Source organism: Perna viridis, chromosome 15 (assembly GCF_037379345.1).
Source record: "Perna viridis isolate PV_CMFRI_1.1 ecotype Kerala chromosome 15, ASM3737934v1, whole genome shotgun sequence".
Classification (NCBI taxonomy): Eukaryota; Metazoa; Mollusca; class Bivalvia; order Mytilida; family Mytilidae; genus Perna; species Perna viridis.
In genome coordinates, this window is record NC_142459.1 from 20,625,320 (window position 1) to 20,650,618 (window position 25,299).

General features: G+C 32.3%; 1 long non-coding RNA gene across 4 annotated transcripts; it reads left to right on the top strand.

The window, feature by feature from the left end:
* The first annotated feature begins 568 nt into the window (after nt 1–568).
* LOC148597414 (uncharacterized) lies at nt 569–25,034 on the top strand. Of its 4 annotated transcripts, none has more exons than XR_015919012.1 (10): nt 569–674; nt 15,435–15,536; nt 16,045–16,151; nt 17,221–17,241; nt 21,287–21,322; nt 21,830–21,862; nt 22,280–22,306; nt 23,737–23,766; nt 24,133–24,156; nt 24,882–25,034. It is a non-coding gene; the product is annotated as an uncharacterized LOC148597414 (long non-coding RNA). The 4 variants fall into 4 exon arrangements; XR_015919011.1 differs by lacking the exon at nt 569–674 and adding an exon at nt 685–956; XR_015919010.1 differs by lacking the exon at nt 569–674 and adding an exon at nt 3,594–3,616.
* The last annotated feature ends 265 nt before the right edge of the window (nt 25,035–25,299 follow it).

Genomic DNA, 25,299 nt, shown 5'->3' on the forward strand with positions numbered 1-25,299 from the left:
GTCATACTAAGTTTGGTTCTAATTGGTCCAGTAGTTTAAGAGGATAAGTATTTTGAAAAAAAATATTAACGAAGATGGACGCTATGTGATAGCTCACATGGCCTTTTGTCACGTAAGCTAAAAATAAAAAGTAAACAAAAGTTTGCAACACAATTAAATATTTCTATCGATTAAAAAAATATCCATTTTTCCTGGGCAGACCAATGATATAAAGCGATAGAGGTTGCAGGCGATTTTCGAAAGGAATGTTGCAAAAATTTAACTAAAATCGATTTTTCCCTATTGCATATATATGGTTTTTTTTGTTTAAACCCATGCTTTCCAAAGTACATGGAAGGCGTACTCCCGCAAGGCCATCTCTTGAACTGAAGTTTTCTACAACACAAAAATATTATTTTAGATTTAACAATAAAAGAAATGTGTAACAAGTTCCATTCAAGTACATGTACATGTATACCTTTATCATAATCCTAATATTACAAATTCGTCATCAACAAATATAAGAAAATCAATCTAGATAGACAGACGTTATTTTAACATTACAATGTGATAACTTTATCCTTGTCTCTGTTATCTTTTCCGATGATTCACGGGACGTGTGACATTATAATAGTAAAATATAAATTATTCAGGAAGCTACAGATACCATTGATTATTTTTTTTAAACACGATAAGTAAGTGAAATTACTGTTTTTTAATCGTGCCATTGAAACGGTAAAATGACGTCGATTTAGGATTTGAAATCATGTGACTTTGGACTTAAGAACTCTCCTGTGTCCCTGTTTGAAACATGAATAATACCTTTTTGTAAGCCAGAGGACACCGAAAGTGCATGAGTAATAACCTAAAAGTCATAAAAAAAACAAGAATTGAAAATTTTCAACAAATAAAATTATCTGTACTGTAAAAAGCAACTCAGATTGGTTAAAAAACTACGTTCTTTGAAGAATTTACATGTAAGTACAGACATTTTCTATATATACATCTGCTTTAATATGATAAAAAAAGAGTCGTGAGAAATAGAACGGTTTGATTTAAACTTTTCTTATTTTGATGTTCCATATTTCCTTAAGCAAAATAGACGACTGTGTTAAAGCACATGCTGAACTCACCATCTACATATGTATTTCTGCTTCAAGTCCAATATCTCTGAACCGAAATGGGGAAAACACAATCCCTCAATGTGCTTTAGTTATCTTACAAACATATCCGTTTAGAGGCATTATATAAAACAATGATTCGTCCAATTTTGGACTATGCTAACACTTTATATGATAGTTGCACTAATTTTGAATCAGAACTTTTAGAAAAAAAATCCAACGGCGTGCTCTTATTTTAAATACTGGTGCCTTCAAGATCACTATACATGATAATTTATAGAAAGGGTTAAATCTACCTCGATTTCAATATAGACACAAAGTAAATCGGCTTGTAATGCTTTATAAAATTAAATACGGAATGTGTCCGAAATATTTGAGTAGGACATATCCTCTAGTTAGCCATAATTCTAGTGAATATTACTTTCGGAGGCAACATCATATCATACCACCGCAAACGAGAACTGCCAGTTTTGCGGCTTCGTATTTTCCAGCAACTATTAAAGATTGGAATTTACTTTCACAAGAAATTAAAGAGTTAAAGTATTTAAATATTTTTAACGACAATCTTTTGAAGATGTTGGTACCGACGCGGACTCCAAAATATTTTTCTATTGGGTTCGGAATGGGAAAGATTTACCATACGAGACATCGACTTGAATTAGGTGGTCCTAATGATCATTTATATAAATTCAATTTTATACAATATTGCAACTGTAATCGGTGTAACCTTGGTGACAGTATCTATTGATCACTTCTTACTGTATTGTCCTTTTTACGGTGACTTGTATAATAATCTTAAAATGATACTTCGTCCAAATGTTAATTTCAATATTTTTGTCAACTTGTCTAAAACAAATATTAATCTATTCACTATTGTTCGGAAGTGAAGATCTGAGGAAAATATAAGAATCTTTCATCATATGTTTGAATTTTTTATCAAGATCAAGAGATTTTGTAAATATTTCAATCAACTTTATAACATTAAAATATACATAGACAAGACAGATACACTGTTCTCACACATTGCTATCTTTTTGCTTTTGTAATTGTACAGTTTAATTTTTTTGTCTGTAACTTTTGTTTTGTGTATGTCTTAAATTGTCTTGTCTTGTATATACATTGTATTGCCTTTTATGTATGTTGAGGGGACCCACTAGTGGTCTTCGGGCCGTTAAATAAATAAAGCATTGAATTAAATTATATTACAATATAAGCAGTTATATACAGATGAACGGTTTGAAAATTATCTCCAGTAATACGATTCTAAAAAAGGGGTTGTATAAAAATGGCAACGTCTTCCTGTCCTTATCAATACGCTTAAGTGGACGTAAGGAATGTAATGGATACATACATGTAGTCGTTACACCTTGTCTCCATGGATATATTTATGTGCAACCGAGTAACGAAGTTCCATCGCCATAGTCCACTGTCCACGTACATATACGATAAAAAAAAATACGACTATAGCATAGTTCTTCAATATTTCTCCTACATTAGGGGGATACGTATTATATCAAAGTGTAGGTGGATAATGAACATATGAACTACTGGTTGGCAGTTATATATCAGAAATGCAAATGTTTACGATTTATACAATAAACATGACTAGAAAATCAATTTTATTGAACTTCGTGGAGAAAATGTCACCATATTTAGTAAATACTTAGAGCTGAATACCCATCTTTTGGGTTTACCTAGCGTAATTTTTATGTTACGAGTGACCAAATATGAGATGTCATATTTTTATAGGGCATGTTCTTGTCTTCCTTTTGTAAAATAAAAAAAAAATATAATAATCCTGCATCGATGACGAAAACAGACTACATGTATCACATTCCTCTCTGATCATCATAAAACTATGGACATTATCGAAGTTTCCAAGGGACTCAAGCCCATATTTGCTATTTTTTTCCCTAAATTTAAAACGAAATAAATAAAATTTTCTACCGAAAGTGGGGTGTCATCTCCTCATGGAACCCCTTGAATTCTAAACTCTTTTTAAGGTGTAACGTTCAATTGGTAAGTTGGAATGGGAAAGAAACAATAAAAGCAAGAAATGCCTGACAGACATTGTCAATATAGATTTACTATATTAACAATACAAAACATCACATACATAACACGCAACTGCAATACGTCAACAAACATGTCGGTCGTATATCTCGGCTACATTTACGACAGAGAAGAAAATTACGTTTAACGGTATCGTGCATTACAGGGACGACAAGGGTCATTAATACCCCATAACAACACAGTTGGGAAGTAAAAACACTGATCTTAGCATTTTATAACCGAATATCTGTGTTATTTTTAATAGCAGTTGTACAGTGTCTTAGTTAAAGATAATAATAACAATAGTGTGATAGAGTGATTGGTGTGCAGTGTTTTTGTAGACCCCGGACATAGTTTTATAAAACTTCACAATTCTAAGAATAGTTAAAGGTTCTTCCACAATTCTTTCTTGAACTTTATGCAGTTTCTATCTCTATTTTGGAACAAGCAAATGCTGCTTAAAGGTACGTCTCTTGAATGGTTTAAATATATCATTCCCCCGAAGAAAATTCACAATACCCCCATAGCATTTTTCTATATTTAAGTACTTGCATTATCCAGTTGAATTTCACATTTTTACACTTTGCAACACTTAAGTATTATTCTTAATTAAATTTAATATAGTGTTAATATCAATAAAGGTTTTAAAAAACTAAAAACCCCAACCTCCCCATTAAAAACCCGGCGGCCCCATCCTTCTTACAAACATCATCCCCATTCCCCATCCCCAGTTATACCACATAATGAAAGATTTATCCAATACGAGTACTTCATTTAGACATTTGTATGGTCAAATCACAAATGAACACAAATGGATGTTTAATGCAAATGAATGAATATTTTAAAAAGAAATAAATACTTGAATATCTACATTTGTAGTCAAAAGGTCTTATAAAAGTCAATAAGGAAAGTCCATATAACAAATGGCAATATTCAGGTTAAAAACAGAAGGTTGGAAACCACTGCAATGAACATGTCTAGAGACTTGGTACAGGCATTTCTGATGGAAATGGAGGATTTCAACGGATTTTACAGCGACTAGATCTCCCGCTTCGCGGTTAATAAATTCCAGTGTAAATGTACTACATGTACAAGATAAACAGATAGCATAAAATTAGTATTTGCAACTACATGAAGTCTAATTTATAAACAGCACAGAACACACGAATTAAGTAGCACTCCAACTAAGAATCATGCAAAATGTGATACATGGTTGGAAAGCCTACATATTTTTATTTTTGATATCTTGTTTAAAATGCTCATAGGAGACAAAAATTATATAGAATGCACTGTAGATTTCAAAATTAAGGGCGATAACTCTGTAAATGATACTCAAATACAATAAAATCTACTGGATTTTTAATGTTGATTATCTCCTATGAGCAGGCAGATTTGAATGAATAATTACACATTTCGTAATATAGACCCACAAAATAATTTAATTACAAAAATAAAAATATGTAACCTGTTTTTGGGGTGTATCACATTTTTTCAGATTTTGCATAATTCTTACAAACACAGATACTTAAAGGCAATTAAAATACAAGTAAAAACGTCCATATAATCTTAAACTTTGTGGGGAAGACGACAAGTTCAAGATGAAAATAATATATATGGAAAACAAATATAATAATACAGGAGCTCGAGGGACTATTCCAATTCACACCCCCACCCAACTTTCCAATTCACTTTTACTACTAAATAGTAACAGACCATATGTATCCAGCCATTCTTTATCAGCCGTTTGCTACAGAAGTCAGATAAAAACTGTATAATATATACAAGTAGGATAGGTTTTCCATATCGGCTGAGCTATTAGTCTGAGGCTACAAATGTAGTCAAATTGACTGAGGCGTAGCCGAAGTCCAATTTTGCTACATTTATCCTCGGACCAATAACTCAGCCAATATGGAAAACCTTACGCAATTATATCATTATTGACTAACTAGTTCAATACGTCATATGGCCCCGTGCAGGTCCGGGTGTGAAAAGAATAGGCCTGCAGCAGAGCTAAGCTTGTAAAAGGCGACTAAATAGTGCTCAGAACCCTAGCCGGGGGCTAGGGCGCTCTGCCCACAGAGCAACTGGGATGTGTGCCTCAGGTGGTGAAATGGGGTACCCCTGGCGTGTTACATGCTGGGGTTGTCAGGCTAAAATACGGAAAACCTGACCGCATAGTGGTGCACCGTGTTGGGAGAGATGCCACGTTCCTCGCACGTTAAAGAACCCTATTGTGATATTCCCCCGTAGTAGGAACCATAGAGCTCCGCCACAGGAGGCTAAATTGCCCGACCCTACCCACCGCTCCCTATTTCCAGTGGCAATCAAAATTTGTCGACCCCATTGTACTTGTGTCCCATCCCTTTTTTCATTTCATTAACATTTCATGTTCATTTTATCTTCAATTTCATGTTCATTGTCTGAATATAGCTGAAATATTGCTGCTAGGACGTTAAACCCGAACAAACAAACATCAATACGTCATATGAAGTATCGGACGGTTAAATCCCGTATATTGGCGGTTTTGCTTTGCTTTGTGTTGTATTTGCAGTTTTTACAATATTTAGACTAATATTCTAATGTTAGTCAATAATACGTGATATTGACACTTTCAAACGTTATTGTATTTGGTTCATTCTAGTAAGAGATAAATGAATGGTTGTCTCTAATGTACTAATCTATATAAAAAAGGGAAAATAAGATGTTTGCAGTTCCGGCTCTAGGAATCATCTCTGCTAGCGCCATTGGTACCTAACTTTAAAAAAAGATTTTGTCAGTCGTAGTTTGAATATCACACCACAGGTAGCGGACGAATATGATGTTCACTTTTTACTACATAAAATTGTTTATATATAACCTATTGACGAATGTATATGAAGAAACAGCCTACATTTTGACCCAATATAACCTTGTATGTATAATAAATCATAGCACTGTTGAGTAAACAATTTTAGTAGAAAACACGTGTAGGAGTATTTACCATTTTACTTCTGCTACTAGTTTTCTGTACCACTGCCTACTTTCTCTTGTTTCCGTACTATGACTTTTTTCTTTGAGGAACACAGTGGCGGATCCAGGCCTCCCTTAGAAAAAAATGTTGAAAAAATGTGTGTATTAAATCATGAAAAAACACTCACTTCATGATCTTCACCGATGATCCTGTCAAGAATTTTTTTGTCCCCCCACCTAAAACTCTGGATCCGCCATTGAAGCATTAAAAAATAAATTCAAAAACGATCATGAATTCAAAACTAGGCGAAGCTAAATTGATCACTGAGGCCGAAAAACCCGACTCAAATGGGTACATTATAAGTTACTTGCGTTCATATCCGTAGGTTATGAGATTTTTTTTACACCTGAAGAATCGAAATACTCCCTGAGGCGTAGCCGTAGGATTTTATGGGGTACTGGAGGTGTAAAAAATCTAAATGTATCTACGCATTCGAACGAATTTTCCCCGATATTAGGCCAATAGTATTTACTGCACTCAAATGGCCAAAATGAGGGGACGTAAAAGGATATAACGTCTTCTATAGTTTTATTTTGATAGTGTCACAATTTTGACTTCGGCGCCATACATGTTTACTTCCTGAATTCGATTAAGTTAATTTGCATATACAAGTACGGGGAATAAATATGCATAGAGTTCGCATACAAAGCCTAAAAGTTTATTCTACTGAAACAACATATTTAGTAAATTAAAAAAAGCATTTAAAAATACGTCTCATGTTGCTAGAAAATATTTCAAGCGTATTTCTTAATACCCAAAAATGAACAGGAGACGTAATTATTCTGATGTATTTTTAAAACGGACGTTGTTTAAGTACATGTACTAAATAGAGTTACGTTTTAAGAGGAAATACATGTAGTTAGTTTCACCTGGAAATGCAGCTTAGCAAGGCCCATGTAGCTTGTATATGGGAGTTTTGAAGACATGCTCCTAGCCAATCAAAATCCTAAAAAATTTAAGAGGATAGTATTGGGATAGTTGTTAGTATCAAGTTACTGCACTGTCATTTAGTGAAATGTTAGCTTATCCACTGAGAGGCCATAATTATGTTTGTTTTTAATACGAGGAATAACCCGAACAAAATAGATTTACTGACAGCTGCAAAATTTTACGTGTCCAAATTGTGTTACAAAATATCGTTTATATGCGACTTCTAAACATTTGTTTGGAGATATATTCACACATTTACTTACATTTACTTATAATTATTTTTTTTTGGCGCAGCTATCATCTCTATTCAGAGTATGTACATGTATGAGTGTTTATTTTTTTTCTTCTCAAAATGACTAATTTTGGTTCTATTTACCTTAGGACGAACTAGTGTATGACCGTTTCTTGTACTTTTGGCGACTATTATACTTTCTCTGTATGCTGTTTATGTGTGCACTTCTTTGTAAATTTAAGGACAATTTCCAGTTCTCCTGCTTTAGACTTTAACTACTTCTTTCTTTCACTAGTTTTTTTTATGTTACATTATATTTGTTGTGTGTGTCTGGTCTTTGACCCTTGATTACATCCTTTGGTTTTCCACTAAAATTATGGTTCTCTTGATTACTTTTTCTTCTCTGTACAAATAATCTTAATTTTTCAAAGTTCACTACTGTACGACTGTTTTGTATCTTCGGGTGACTTTTTCTAATTCTCTGTCTGTTTCCGTTTGTTGCTAGTATTGTGGACAATTATTTCTTTTTTTCTGTATTTGTTTGCTGGCTTAATGACTAATTGAATATTTTGAAATGACTATTGTAAAAAAATTATTCTATAAATTTGATATCTTTCAGTAAAAACAAAATTACAACAGAAGATAAAAAGTTTGAATTCCCATTACTTTAAGTACGTTAACAAAAAATATTTAAAATGGCGGCTCCAGGATGTTAGGGAACCTTTTTTGTTTTAACAATTTTTTTTGATTCAGTGTATCGGGTTGGGAGGAGGTGGGGGCAAAATGTAACAAATAATAACCTAGATCCCTTGTTTGTTGATCTTTAAAATTTAAGTAAATTTCTTTGTAGGAGTCATGCAAAATCTGAAAAATGTGATACACCCCAAAAAAGGCTACATATTTTTATTTGTGTAATTAAGTTGTTTTATGGGTCTATACTATGAAATGTGTAATTATTCATTCCAATCTGTCTGACCTAAGGAGATAATCAACATGGAAAATCCAGTAGATTCTATTGTATTTGAGTGTCATTTACAGAGTTATCTCCCTTAATTTTGAATTCTACAGTGCATTCTATACAATTTTTATCTCTTATGAGCACGGGTTATAGGAAAAACCAAATGTTAATTTTTGTTTACTGAAGCATTTTAAACAAAATATCAAAAATAAAAATATGTAGGCTTTCCAACCATGTATCACATTTTGCATGATTCTTAGCTAGAGTGCCACTTAAATTCTACAGTTTATCAGCTCCTGTTTGATATTTTCTTTTTCTTTTTTCTGCAATTGCAAGACTTTACTTCAAAAATAAATTACTAATCAAGTAAATAAACAGATATAAATCATTTAGTATGATCTATTTAAGAATTGGCTATGATAAAATTATGTTTATTGAAAAATAACAAAATATGCACATGGAAAATTTGTTATTTTTCAACAGACAAAATTTTTATCACAGCCAATCCTTATAAATTAATTTTAAAACATATTTTTATCTTTAAACATGAAAAAAGTAGCTCTGAATTTAACTGAATAGGGGCATGTCAATATTTTTTTCCATTGAGATATAACAAAATTATTTTAACCAATCAGATTACAGTATTTATCTCAAATTAATTTATATTCATATCGGATACTACCTATTGAAAATAATGATTATGTCTTAATCATCTGTAGGTTTTCTTTCGACTGTGTTAAAAACGTAAATAAATGTATTCTTATGTAGATGTACTATTTCATCGGTTGGAAAGACTAATTAACAACGGTAGTTAATAATAAAAGATGTAAGTGTAAGTTTATAAGATTCGGCAAAAGGGAAAAACCAGAAAAAATTCATGTCAAACCCCACCGATCTGACAATATGTTTTGAATATAATATCGAAATATGAATATGTACAGCATATCGAAATTTAAAATCTGTAAAAGTGGTATTGTTTTGTATTTAATATATGAAAAGCAACAAACGTCAGTTAGTAAGTCAGTCAGTCAGTCAGACTTCTTAAGGGGCGGTTGAAACATGGTATAAAAACACACTATTTTGAAAGATTAATTTGACTATTTGCACCATAAGAATCAAGGGAAAAGGAAAAGAATTTCCATATGATTTTGGTAAATTGAGGTATGATTTCATTCAAATGCACTAGAAATTAACATTTCAAGAGTAGATAACTCTGTCAAAGACCTCATTTTTTCTAACATTCAATTGAAAATTGTCTGAGCAAATCAAGTGATGCTGAGATCAAAGAATGATCTTTTCATACTGGAGTGAAATTATATTGTCATATCGGTGAGGTTTGACATGCACGTTTCTGATTTTTTCCTATTTTGCCTGATTTATTATTATCTTCTGTTGGTAGTCTTTCTGATTGATGAAATAGTACATCTTTGAAACTGATTAGACATTCGGTTTAACGATCAGTCTTTATAATAATCAGAAAGAAAGTGATTCATGCATGTCAAAAACCCACCGAATTAAGTTTAATTTCTTGTACAGAAACAGTTCCCGATCACATAACTAGCTTTAATTTTTCATTTTGCGGTTTTGCTTTTGAGAAAAAAAATATATATAGATTGTACATGAAATTTGAACTTCTTAAGAGTTCTTGATTTTGTGTGATTTGGTTGATTTTAGTGGGAGATAAATGTAATAGTTTCTCAAAAGTGGAGATATGGATAAAGAAATAAACATATGTGAATATATAACATATCTTAATTGAAAAAGCATCGTTTGTTTGGTGGGGTTTTTCTACACCATGGATCAGTTTACTATTGGCATTGTCTGAATTTGATGTTGACTTGCACTTAATAAAAATAACTTATTGAAGTCCTTATCAAATATTGCAATAGTCTTATACATGCATCAATTGAAAATAACTTTGTTTTAATATCTATAAATGAATGTCTTGTAATTTGAATTTTAATGTAAACAGTATTTTATTCAGTTATTCCTTACTTGCGGAGCTCGGGATGCAGCCATATTTTATCCTGTTTTTGCAGAGTTACTTCCGTAAGAGCAGGTATAATTTCGAAGTCTCTCTAATCGATGTTCGTATTCGGGTGCATAAAAAGAGGTAACTGGAATGAAAATGGAATCCCCAGCAGACAAACAAAACGGTGTTTCTAAAATTTACAGGGTGTTTCATTTTGTTGGTAGGTTACTTAAGGATGATTTTAAGTCTAACAAATAGGCTTCTGGAACAGGGTTATGTTGCTACAAGATTGAAGTCATCACTACAGAAGTTTTATGGTCGTCATCATGAACTCGTGGATCGTTATTTTGTATCCATCAGCACCATAAAACCTGATTTATTCAACGGGTCATAGTTCGCCTTTCCTCGTTTGTCTACCCCGGACTTGACTTTTTATGAGCAACTCGGCGGGTGTTTCTAGAAAAGCAGAGGACGCTTATCTTACCGGTGCATCTGGTCCATGCTCCCAGTTTTTAGTGGAGTCCGAGTTGCCATTTACTTTTGTTACTTTGTATGTATGATTTTAGTTACTTTATGTTCTTTGTTGTGTATGTCTGTTTTCCATGTCTGGTCTTTGTCCCTGGATTACATTCTTTTGATTACCACTATAACCTTGGTTCCCTTGATTACTCTTTCACTTGTAGCCCGGGTAAAGAAAGTTTGTGGCAGGGTCAGTAGAACGAGAAATTCCCTTTTGACTTTCGAGATTTTCTAAAGTATCGTCGATATCGGAAGGAAAACCTTACTAGTTCCGAATAGACACCTGCTCCAAAGTTGGTCCGCAAGTCGGGAATATAACATATCAATAGCAGTTGAGTATGAGCAATATTGGAGAACAAGTGTCGAACACTTTTACTAACTCCTCTTCCAGAAAAAATAAACATAATCAGAAATGGTAATATACAACTATGTATGAAACATTTCGATATAGGTAATGACCATGCACTATTTCAGATATACAAACTATCGCATGTTTTTAGTTAAGTATATAGATTATGCCACACAGAATATTGAACTAGATTTTATAAACTTGTACTTATTAAGTAAACCTTTCTGTATTTAAAATGAATTTTTGTATTACAATGAAATTGTAAGAATTCTTATTATCAGAAAGGTTAATATCACCCAAACGTATCTTGTCAATAGTAACAGGGTTATATGACACTTAAGAAAACATATGTTGTCTGTCAATGTCGAATTTAAATGTTACACCGATGTAATGCATGTAACACATATTTGTCTGATTAAAGGTTTTAACATAATGTTTTCTTATATCATGTGGTTAATACTTTTAAGTAAGGATAACTTTATTTGACAGGAAGTAACATTCAAAGAACATTCCTTGTAGGTAATTAAGACATAAATCGCCAAATGCAAAAGACAATTAATTATACATGTATGTTGACGGAAAATATTTGCTGTCTGGACAATATATTACTAGATTGATGAATATTTTTTTACTATTTCGTTGTCAGTATAATTATATTGGCCGTCTATCCATTGACATAGTGTCATTTATTGCTCTTTTGATTTTAATTTATCGTATATCTTGCCATACTCTCCGTTTTTTCCCCGACATAAACTGACACATATAGAGAAAGTCTGGTGACACAACATTAGAAAAAAGGTTCTTACACATGTACCTATTGAGGATCTGGCATGTTGAAAATTAAAAAAAAACAAGATCCATTCTAGGGTAAGAGGTGCCGCTTGGATTCTGCGACACCACATACCCTATTCATACATTTTGACTTTGCAAAAATGTACAACTTTTCATATATTTTGTCTGAAAAGACCTAATCCCATACATGATTATGACGTACTTGTTAGGACATATAAGAACTGTATCAAGCATGCATTTATTCTACAAATACGAAAATATTTACAGCAGATGGATGTTTTCATTCCGTATTGTAAACTGAATTGTCTTATTTGACTTATATAATTGTGTACTGTTTTCGCTACCTTTTCACATAAATGGTACCTTTTCCAGCGGCACGTCCCATCATCTTTTATAAACGAACCCCACCCCCTGCGAGGATATACTACTGTGTAATGGGTTATTGTTTACTTTCATTTCCTCTTTCGTCCACCCGAACTTCCCTTTTTATGAGCAACTCAGCAGGTGTTTTTAGAAAAGCAGAGGACGTTTACCCTACCGGTGAACCTGGTCCATGTTCCCAGTTATTAGTGGAGTCGGAGTTGCTCATTTGCTTTTGTTACTTTGTATGTAATATTTTAATTACTTTATGTTCTTTGTTGTGTATGTCTGTTTTCCATGTCTAGTGTTTGTCCCTGGATTACATTCTTTTGATGACCGCTAGAATCTTGGTTCCCTTGATTACTCTTTGATAACCGCTAAAGCCTTGGTTCCCTTGATTACTCTTTGATTACCGCTATAACCTTGGTTCCCTTGATTACTCTTTGATAACCGCTATAACCTTGGTTCCCTTGATTACTCTTTGATAACCGCTATAACCTTGGTTCCCTTGATTACTCTTTGATTACCGCTATAACCTTAGTTCCCTTGATTACTCTTTGATTACCGCTAAAATCTTGGTTCCCTTGATTTCTCTTTGATTACCGCTGTAACCTTGGTTCCGTTGATTACTCTTGTACTTGATTTATATGCTCTTAATGAGTCCTGTAATTTGGAATTATTTTCTTTTCCTTTGATCTATTTTTTTTTAAAAATTACACATGTATGCAATTATATTCGCCATTAAAACTTGACTTGATCTATAAATAAATGTTCAAAGTCATAATACACTATTTAGTCCACACGACTGTTCAGCTAGTTCAGATACACGTATAATTGTGTCATTATAATCAATGCCCCGATAATTGATGGACTTTAATTATTCCGAGAAGGAGCCAGGGGCAAGACGACCCCTTTGAAATTGGGGAAAATAATTAATTTTTGCTCCCCTCGGCCTTAATTCTATTTACACCACCTTAACTGAAATCCGATCCTGATCGCACAGGTAATATAGTTCAGTGGCGGATCCAGAAGGGTTGCAGTGGTTTGGCACCCCCTTTTTATTTGAAAATTTGTCAATTTTTTTCCATGACTAAAATTTACAAAAATAGCGAATAATCTTCTAGCATCCCTTTTTTCAGAGGAATCTCGGCTGGGACGCCTCCTTTTCAAAGAGTCTGGATCCAGCCCTGTAGTACTTAATATGACCGTTCCGAATCATGTATGCGTGTCTCTACCCTATCACACTGAAAAATTAGTCACTTCTAAAACAGGAAGTGTAAGTTTTTTTTCTAGATGTTAGAACAGAATTGTCTTGATATGCGGAAGTTAACTAAAATTGACGCATAGTGAACTATCATAATTTAACTTTTTTGTACTCGTTAACGAAATTTTCAGAGTGCACTTAATGAAAAGTGAACTTCAAGTTAACTTTTGACACGCGTGAACTTGTTATGCATGGTCTGCACGCAACTGTACGTGACATTGATGCTACATACTAAATACAAACATTCCAATGATTTGTAAGAGTTGTGTCCCTTTTCCAAGGTATACCGCCTTACAATACGGTTTGTTTTGGTTTAATGCGATTTGAATTCCATCTACTTTACACAGTGCCTGAATATTAAATGGACTTGTACTTAAATCACAAAATACCTGAGTCGTTCAAAATGCAAAAAAATTAATAAATAACAAAAAGTATATAATAATAAATTTATGTTAAACACTAAAGGGCCATCGTTATTTCGCCGAAAATATTGCACACTGACACAATACTTAAAAAAAAACGTATTACATTATTTGCGTTTCTGAACATACAAAACAAATACAATACATAAGACAATTGACGTATTGTTTTTTATACACATTAGAATAACCGTTAACACGAATTTTAGCAAATAAGCTACTACGACAGTTACATAATTTACGACAAGTAAAACAATACGGAAACGAGACAATTACCGGATCCCCGACACGGAAAGTCATGACAGTGCAGGGGTAATGTATTTACGTTCTCATTTAGACCAATCAATGGGGATGGCTAATATATAAGTAGTTATTATGCTATTAAAGATATTAATGGAGAAGAAATGTGATTTATTGTATCCGTTAATAAATAGTTACCGTTTAACGAAAAACGATATTGCAAGGTCCGCAAAACATCTAGAGTATCTTCTAACGAACTGTTCTGAAGCCAGCCATCTTAGAAAATGCAAGAATCTTCCAAAAACGGTAAAAAGTAAATAATTTTACGTGACGTTATTTGTAAAAATTCCGAGCATTTCGAAAGGCCTTTTTCAGCGGTAAGTAAGAGACGTCTGCTGGTGCGTGGAGCTTGATTCTGTACAGTGCAAATTCTGGCGGAACCGTAATATATCCGGTAATACTTTATCCAAAAAAAAAAAAAAAAACACTCAGATTCCAATCAATTACTTAAATGTATCAGTAAATATCAAATATGGTATTTCTTTTGCCCACAATGCATTTGAACACTTTTCTGTGTTGCTACTTATGTTGAACTCGTCCAAAATTTATTTACGTTTGAACTTTATGCATATATTTATGTACCATACTATACCCGGTTCAATTGATGATCCTATGTTGAACTTTATAATCGTCTGCGAATAGTGGTATGATCCTGTAATCATTTTAAGTATGATTAGTCGTTTTGGCTTAGAAGATGGTTTTCAATAAATGTGTTAAAAAGAACGCAAATTGTAATATAAACATATATGATCGAAAGTTGTCTCCTTACTGAAAATAAACTGTTTTAGATTAAATGTATTAAAATTGCTGTATTAATATATTTAAAAAAAATATTTCGATTTGGGATTTAGTTTCAATGTCACCAATTCATAACGAATGAATTTTCTTAAAATTTCTAAACAATAAATAAATAAAATCGTCTTTTGACACAAATGACGAAATCACAATAATTTATACAAAGGATTTGTCAATTAAAAAAAACAACCTCAAGGAAATTGGATTCCTTTTTTTTTTATAATCTAAAACTGTCGGATTTAACGGTTTTAGTTTTTTGTAGCAACTATCTATCGTAGTCACGTGATATTTTAATATAACTGTATATGAATGCAGACATACCATATTGTAAGATTCAATTTCAAACTAAAGCGAAATTGTACGAATATTCTTTTATATTTAGATTGGAAGCAGTGAGTATCCTTTAGTGATCTACAAGTGTGTTCTGATCCCCGTTTATTCAATGATTGAAACAAACTTGCTGAAAATTCAAATAAAGAATTCGGTAAGTTGGAGGCACAATGTAGGCCATGTATTTGCAAAAAAAAAGAAAAAAAAGGAAAAACTGCCAGATTTCAGATTGTTTCATGTTAGAAGATGTTATACCAATGATATGATTTATGCAATTTTCCATGACATGTGTTGTAGTACACAGAGATATAAATAGACAAAACGTAAAACCATTTTCGTGCGAAACAATGACAAAATAATCATAATTCGATTGCAATAAACACAACGTCTGACCATATTGGGGTACACTAAGGGGAAACTGTGGGATTTATTCCTTAAATAAAACCATTTTAATAATTTAAAATTGTTCTGTTTGATTAAGATACCACAACATCTTCATGAATTATATTACACAGAAAATAAAAGTCTCTTTAGTACTTAAAAATTAGAGTACATCCTATCCTTTCTGGGCATTATTACTTTATTAGTTGTTCCTACCGGGTTTAGTTGTGACGCTTCACAACATATATATAAAAAGACAATTCTTTTCGTCATTGTTTTAGGTACAAACATTAGCTTATATATATATATATATATCTTTCTTTGGTTTTGGACTAAACAGTAAACATGAATGTCTTTCTTCAAATTTGTGTCCTTTTTACAGTGGCAGGTAAGTGTCTGATTATGGCTAAAGGTTTAGAACCTCTCTTAATGATAGATTTTATTTTTCAATTTTTTGACGGACGCTGCATAATATATAAGGTATGTAAATGTATATCTCTCTTGCAAAAAGCCAGACAACGATTTGTTCATGACAAAAATGATGAATTCCGTTGACTGTAATTTGAACTTGAACCAAATTGGATGAATTAAGCTTTGCTTTTAACGCCCATCTATTTTCGAAATATTTTTAAGGATATAGAATCTTACTTACTGGGCTACAGGCGTAAGAAAACGACTCGTACTTGTTAAGTAAAGCCAAATTGCAAATAGCCTGATACTGTTTCGTTTGAGGCAATGATATTAAGATGGTTGTATAGTTTTGATTATCACTTGTGTGTTTCTATATTGTAATGAACTTATATTGTATTCTTTCACCGGAATGATCTGTATAATGTTTGAAATAGTTAATATTGTACCAGTACAATTTTTATTTGATAATATTGATTGTAGTAGAATAAAAAAAAACAGCCCTGCTTAATAATCGCATTGTCGTACCAAGAAGTCTTAGAAATATACTAGCAATGTCTTAAAATATGCGCAAATCACGTAAATGTATGAATTCTACCGGAAACTGTTTCGAAGACAAAAAACAATAATTTATAGATTTTTAAGAGTAATCAAAGGAACCAAGGTTCTAGCGGTAATCATAGAGTAATCAAGGGAACCAAGGTTATAGTGGTAATCAAAGAGTAATCAAGGGAACCAAGGTTATAGTGGTAATCATGGGAACCAAGGTTATAGCGGTAATCAAAAAAATTTAATTCAGGGACAAAAACCAGACTTGGTAATCAGACATACACAACAAAGAACATAAAGTAACTAAAATCAAACATACAAAGTAAAAAAGAAAATGAGCAACTCCGACTCCACAAAAACTTGGAGCATGGACCAGGTGCTCCGTTAGGGTGAGCGTCCTCTGCTTTTCTAGAAACACCCGCCTAGTTGCTAATAAAAAGCTTGTACAAACAGCACCCTCAAATTAACATCATAATAATCTGTCTATGTCTATGTTGCAGCTTTCGCATCATCACAGGGGCGTAAGTATAATGTTATGTTATTATATTCCACTGATTTACAGAACGTATAAAGTGATAATGAAGTCCTCCCGTTCATTCATTTGTTCGTCTTTTGATATATTATTATATTCCACTGACTTACAGAACGTATACAGTGATACTGACGTCATTCTGTTCATTCGTTCGTTCATCTATCAAAAACTCTTTTGTTATAGTTTCTGTTGCATAAAAACATACACTTGATATTGGACAGTATTTTTTTATGCCTCGTGGAATTTGATTTCAGACTTAATTAACATCAACTTCGTGTTTGATGACTATGTACACACTTTAGCCATGTAATTTTTGTGGAGTAGGGATCGTAATGGGCATCATTTAATAGCTGTGGTAACTTTTTCCCCTTATTTTGTCAAATTCAATCTAATCGTATGAGTTCATGAAATTTATAAAACATCGTGAAATGTCAACGTTTTGAATATTGATCCCATCAAAATGTTTAATGCTTTGGAGGACTTTAAAACATATCTTTGGTTCATACATAATATACAGGCAATCTGACTTTTCCAATGTAAGATTATGCATTAATGGGGTGCTTTTATTGGTATTTTGAAGTCATCACTACACAAATTTTATGGTCGTCATCATAAATTCATGGATCGTTACAGTATATATATCTGCACGTGGATTTATTCAACGTGTCATAGGTTTCCCTTTCTCATTCGTCTACCCCGGACTTTAATTTTTAAGCGCAAATGATGGGTGTTTCTAAGAAACAAAGGATACTCACCATACCGGTGCATCTGGTCTAGTTTCCAGTTCTTTCTGGAGTCCGAGATGCGCATTAAATTTTGTTTCTTTGTACGTACTATTTTGTTCACTTTATTTTTATTGTTGTGTTAGTCTGTTTTTTTTTTTGTCTCTTTTTTTTCCCTGGATTATGTCTTTTTCATTTCTGTTACAATATTGGTTTCCTTGATTAATCTCTTTCCTTTCCACTTTAATCAACAGAAGCATTTAAAGTGGATTTATAAATCTTGCTGGTTCAGTCATTGCATTAGGTATTGTTCTAGATTCCTATTGTGCACCTAAATCTAATCCATTATCATCGGATAATTGTCCTTACCTTAATTGCTATTTCTAATTATAGCACGGGTAAAACAAAGATCTGTACTTAATTTCCTGTTCTAATGTCGAGTTGTCTTTTTTACCACATTCACACGATTAAACAATAGACAATAGCAAATTATTTATTGCTTTACTGTCATATATTGACCAGCTTTTTGTTTATTTTATGAACTATCGTATATTGTTTTCTTTAGTCCAAGGAATACCTATTCATTATCATTTGTACCTCTCAGATTTTAAGTGAATATATAGCCGATAAATCGACACTGTTAAAACATTAGGTTTAAATCCAGCGTATGTGCCACTGTAGGAGCAAGACATGCTTACCCTTCCGCATTACTTGATATTACTCCTGTTTTTTTTTTAAATTCATATTGCAAATGCTTATGTTTTATTGTGTGTGTAATGACTTGTTTTCCATATCTTCCTTTGTATTTATTTTCGCATTTTATTATGTTCTCTACATTATGCATTGTCACTGTTTTCAGTTTTTGTGTTTAGTCTTTACTTTTTGATTTTATTGTTGATTATTGTCCTGTTTGGTTTTTTTTCTGTGTACAAAAGTCGTAATTTTAGGTTAATGATTGGCAATTGTTTAATATTGAAAAGTTATCGGCAGTTTTATTTTCTTCCCTAGATCATGTCAAAAATATTTTTTATCTCTCGTACATTTGGAGTGATAGTGACGTCATTAGATTTTCTCAAGGGTTTGTATGAAATGACGTCACGCACCAAAAATGTGTATATTTTAGTGACAAAAGTAGTCCAAAAATATACTTTGAAATGATCTAGAAATGGATAAAAAATACAACAAGTGAGTTTCACTTTGGAATTGTGGATTTAAGGTTTGAAATGCACCCTTTTGGATTGAGGAATAACATACGGAATTGTGGTATTAAATATGATACGTTCCTTGATCATAGGTTATGTACAATAAAAAAGAATAAAATTTAATAAAGCTAGAATAATTTAATAGGGTACTAATTCAACTGGGTAATAGGAAAATTGGATTTGGTATGTTAAAGTCTGTTGTTCCTTTTTTTTTTGTTTTCAAATTGTAAATATTTGTTTTCAATATTCAGATCTGGGGAAAATGAACACACTGGGTTCCATATATTAGATTATTCCGAACGGTTCTTGTTCAATTGACCGGACTACTAAACATGCCTACATTCCTTTATGGGAAGTAGAACAACTATTATTATATGTATTTAAGTGCTTGGCCATGTATATATGACCCCTGATTACATCATTGGCCATTTAACTGTCACAACTCTGGTCTTTTCATGAACAAACAAAGCCCTGGGTCGACAGTAATTGTACGTGATAGTTGTCGAAGAAAAATGAAAATCACAATTTTGTAGGAACCGAGTGGTGAATTTATGCACCAGATAATGTAAATTTATATTGAAACGATGAAGGGCTGAAAAGTATTTCACGGTTTCCCGAAAACGAGTTCACATAAATACCTGTCTTTTTTCATTTCCATCTTTTTTTCTAGTTAGATATTTATTACTTTATCAACAGTTCTACTTTAGCCTATTTTTAAGTCTGCCTCATATCTTGACCTACACTTAGAAATCGATGGTAAAGTTAAACTATTGACCAAACTTAACGACAACCGTAATGACTTTTCATTCAGAATTGTCAACTTTCCTTTCCTCTGTGGCAACATCCCTTCGGCTCCTGCGTATGGAGTGTTCATATCACAACTCATACGTTATGCCACAGCTTGCCGAAACTACGCAGACTTTTTGTATCGCGCTAGACCTCTAACAAATAGGCTTCTGGAACAGGTTTATGTTGCTTCAAGATTGAAGTCATCACTACGTAAGTTTTATGGTCGTCATCATGAACTCGTGGATCGTTATGGTGTATCCATCTGCACCATGAAAACTCATTTATTCAACGGGTCATAGATTCCCTTTCCTCGTTTGTCTACCCCGGACTTGACTTTTTATGAGCAACTCGGCGGATGTTTCTAGAAAAGCAGAGGACGCTTACCCTACCGGTGCACCTGGTTGATGCTCCCAGTTTTTAGTGGAGTCCGAGTTGCTCATTTACTTTTGTTACTTTGTATGTATGATTTTAGTTACTTTATGTTCTTCGTTGTGTATGTCTGTTTTCCATGTCTGGTCTTTGTCCCTAGATTACATTCTTTTGATTACCGCTATAACCTTGGTTTCCTTGATTACTCTTTATTTGCTTTTACGATGTACCCAACAGACAATTACAAAACTAAACTGTCGAATTAATCTTCCATACAACACAATTAGATCTTGTATCACGTGAAATTTCTGCACAATTTTAATGGGACCATTCCCTTATTGTCGATCCACGTGTATTGCACTTTATGTTTGTAAACTATTGGTGTTCAGGTAAGCAAAAACAAATAGTATTGGTATAAAATTTAAGTAAATGCGTGCAGATTTCACGTGTGAGTATTTATGAACTTTCTTTTGAATATTAGATATTATTGCAAAAACTAAAATGAACTCCGTCTTAAAGATTTCATCTTTGTCTTCTGGTTTCAAAAAAAAAATCGAAAGTGTAAAATTACTCGTAAGTCATAGCGTCTTAGATTACGACTTATTTCACATTTAATTCCACCGGGTATCAAAAGTATTAAAATAATGCTGTGGTAATAAGTGAACCAATTAACATATTATAAGATTTGCGATGTTAGTGACGGACTCAGAGAGGTCTCGGTTGTTGCAAAATATGGTTAATATTGAGCTGAATACGAGCAAATATTAGCCCAGAACTCCTTTTCCCTGAGTCCCATTTCCTAAATTTTTTCGGTCCGCGTCTGCACATGAGGCAAACACAACTAGTTCTCGGTTGAACATTAATATTCATACTTTAGACTTTTTGCACGAAAGCTAACTAATTTATTGTAACATGTAACATTTTAATTGTGTGTGTGTGTGTAATTTTTCAGTATTCCGCATGAGAGCAATACCTAGAGCTTCTGCAAGTAAGTTACTTATGACTCAACAATATTAGATTTAATGAATCTATACTGACAAAAAAATAGGATTCTAGACACTTTGTACTCAAACATATTCCACAGAGAAAAAAAATTGTTTTGAACCTGCATTTTTTAAGTTCTATCAAACAATTCCGAATTAAAAACATTTCGGACCGAGCGATTTCGAACCCTTTCTGTTTCAGACCTTACACACACAAGTTTGTAGGATATGGCTGTCGATCAATCCCAAATATTTGTGTGTTATAATAGTTTCAATATTCAAAATACATTCAGTGTCAAAATTAGGACTGTAGAACCTGAACCTGAACTTTTCTTATTTTGATAAATACGATTTTTCAAAGTTTTCGTTTTACATAAACACTATAAAAAATGCAATTAAAAAAAGCAAAGTAAATCGAATCATGTTTCATCTTTTGATAAAATTATTAGAAGCTGATAAAACGAAAACACAGCTTTAAGTTTCAATCTATGCAAAAATATCTCCTTTTGCAGGCCGTTATATATCATCACGAAGAAGTGCAATTCGTAAGTAGAAGTTAAAAACCAGAAACTTTATGTTTCTCTTTGTTTATTATATTTTTGCTGATGAAAACTGGACAGACACCAGATTAACTTTTATGGGCATTCCATTCATTGCTTAATCTTTATCGGATACGATTATTACATACATATGTAAAATAGTGCTGTATGTGTTGTTTAGATTGTAAAGCAAACATTTTGCATTTAATACTTCACTAACAGTAACTTGTAGCAATATTTAAAAACATGCTAATGATAGAAAGACTTAAAAATTAACTAAATCCCAAACGACATAATCAACATAAAACGCACAACAATCAAACGTTTAAAATAATTTGGTATAATAATGGAGCGTTGTATGTTATTGCACTACCATATATTTATATATGGAAGTTTAATTATACATTGTCATGTTTACATTAGCTGAAGCAGCGCCGTTCCCTTATTTTGGTAAGAACAATATTTTTAGGTAGACCTTTAGCGCTTGTGGTTATAATAAAGTTTATGTCTCTATAGATTTTTGTTTGCAAACATGTCTTGATAACTGAACAAAATAAATAAAATGTAAATAAAAAATCATTTCTAAGTAGTTTTATTTTCCAGAAATATTTTTGTGCAATATGTGAAGTAAAATGACTAAATAAGAACATTAATGAGTTGAAATTCAATACCACATTGATAGTAGTTTAAATATCATTAATAAATTATTTCAATGTTTAAACAGATTTTGACTCGTCCGATACGTTTCCCGTCATGGGTAAGAAAAAAAAACAAATGCCGTTTATTGAAAAAAGAAACTGGACTTCTCCAAACTCATTATATGTATTGAAATGAAATAATTCTTTTAGTTAAAATATATGGAAAAATGTTCGAAAATATAATTTTCATTGAAGACAATACCAAATGAATTAAATTCTTTATAGTGCAAAAACGTATAATTAGATAAATAGCACATTTCGTTAAAGCTGCAAAAAAATACTAACTACATTTTGTATTTATGGTAAATACATATTTACCAATGTAAGACACCGGACCTGTTAAAATTTAGGCAGCCCATAAAGCTACAATTGCTGATATTTAGATATAATATAAATCCCGCGTTTAATTTATGATGTAGATATTTTCTGTGGTCTTTGGTATCTTTCTTGACACATTCGTCAACCAATGGCTTTGGATGTCCCCTTGCTATGAGTAAAAACTGTTTTTCTCTTCTTCTCTGCGCATGCGTTGAGGTTCTAACGTGCATGTTATATCGTGGTTTATACTAGCAGCAGGTCTGCGAATGAAACATACATCTATATCATTTTTTTATATATTGGACCTTCATGAGAATAAGAGGCGTAATAGGGTATGTAAATCTCGTCACGTGACTTCGTGGTTTCATGAGAATGGGCCCTCGTTTACATTTTAAAATGCGTGGAGATTTGTCATTAACATAGCGATAAGTTTAGTATGAAAACGAAAATAAAAATAACAGAAAATTACAACCATCTAGTCCTACACGATAAGAATATTAGGAAAAACTAAAAATAGAAATCCTGCAAGTAACAATAAATTGGATTTCAATAAGTTCTACATAGGAAATTCCCGAAAGGAAAATGAAACTAAAACGAGACCTACAAACCCTATTGCTAAATATGTTTAATTTTGCAAATTACGTGTCTATGTTTATTCTTATTTACTGTTGTGTTTAAGTTACATAAACCAGATATGTTCCATTTATTGTTCAAAATGCTCATATTTAATTATGGTAACGAAGTAGTCAACTCAAGTAATCATTTATTATATATACATAATTGACACTGAATTATAAGGTATATATTAATATACTAAATACCAATAATGAAATGTCTAATTTTATTCTAAAAATACTTTTATAGGAGGCAGAACACCAATTATAATTGCATCAGGTAAACAAGTGTTTGTCTTTTATAGTTTCTTTATTCTGATTGACTGGCATAATTTGAAATAATTGCTGTACATTGATACTTGAATAATTGAATGTTTGAATTAATTACTTCAAGGCAATCTTTTTTCCCTTTTGTTTTGTAAACAAAGCTAGACAATGGTGCTGTCAGTATTGACCTATGACCACGACTTTATGATTCAAGCTATCAATATAACTTGAAACGAAATTGAAACTCATTAAAAACAATATCAATGTTTGTCTATATGATAAATGACGCACTAAAATAGTAAATATTTGACAGAAAGTTATATTACAATGTATAATTTTTGACACACTTTTTTACATCATATATTCTGTTCTTTTATAGATTCACCAGACACACCTGATTTTTGTAAGTAATCAGTATCATAATTTCATTTTCAATTTAACTTGGGTTAAATTGCATCGAGTTTGAAAAACCAGTAATTTTTTCAATGAAGTGTGAACGCATCTGTTCAAGAAGGCGTAAAAATGTCATTTCTTTTCTGCTTATGAAATTCATCAACAAAAGTAGTCGCCCTATTAAAAAAAATCTGATTTTATGAAGATATTTTTAACAGATCCTCTGCACGAAAAAAAGTATGCATCCAGGGGCATTGTCTAATAATGCCAGATTATTTTTCCTTGAATTGCACATTGTAGAACTTCTCGGTTCTGGAGTTTACATCTTTTTAAGGTATACATGTTTTGAAGTAATCCTTCTTGGTGGATTTCGATAAATTTATGTTTATGTCTTTACCATAGATGTACAACATACTGAGAAAGTACATTTTTTTGTGGATACAAATTTTCGTGGATTTGGAAAGAAACATAAGTTCGTGCCTTTGAGGTTTTCATTTTACACATCTCCTTTTCGTTGGGAACAAAATTTTGTGGTTTGGCCTACCCATGAAAACCACGAAATTTGATATCCCACGAACAAAAGTACTTTCACAGTAGCACCTTGATCAATCTTTATTTATGATTAGTATTATGCTGAATGTTTTCTTTTGTTCAAATTTGCGGAATGCGATTGATAGATGAAATGAATAAACAGATGTTCGTAGTACATTTATATTTCAATTTTACTTATTTCAGATAACCCATATGATCTTTATGGTAAGATCCAGTAAACTGAACACGAGAGTGAACATTTTAGTCTTAAATTGAGCAGAGAATCTACAGTGGTAACAGAAATAATACGCATGTAAAAAAGAGAAACAACACTATCCTCCAAACAAAGGACAGACATCGTGCAAAATTCAAAAACCAAATTTAAGATATGAACTAACATAAAATTTTCAATATCTACTTTAATATACAATGGACGTACATTACGCACCAATAGAGTAAGCAAGCTCTACTTAAAAAAAAACACTCCCGAGTTCTTATTTTGTCGTGTCTTAAGAAATACATTAATGTTCGGTTTACGTCATGCATCGGAACGTACCAGTGCAAACCACCAATTGAATCATACAAAGAGTTTTCGCCGAAGAAAAAAAAAAACACATTTCAT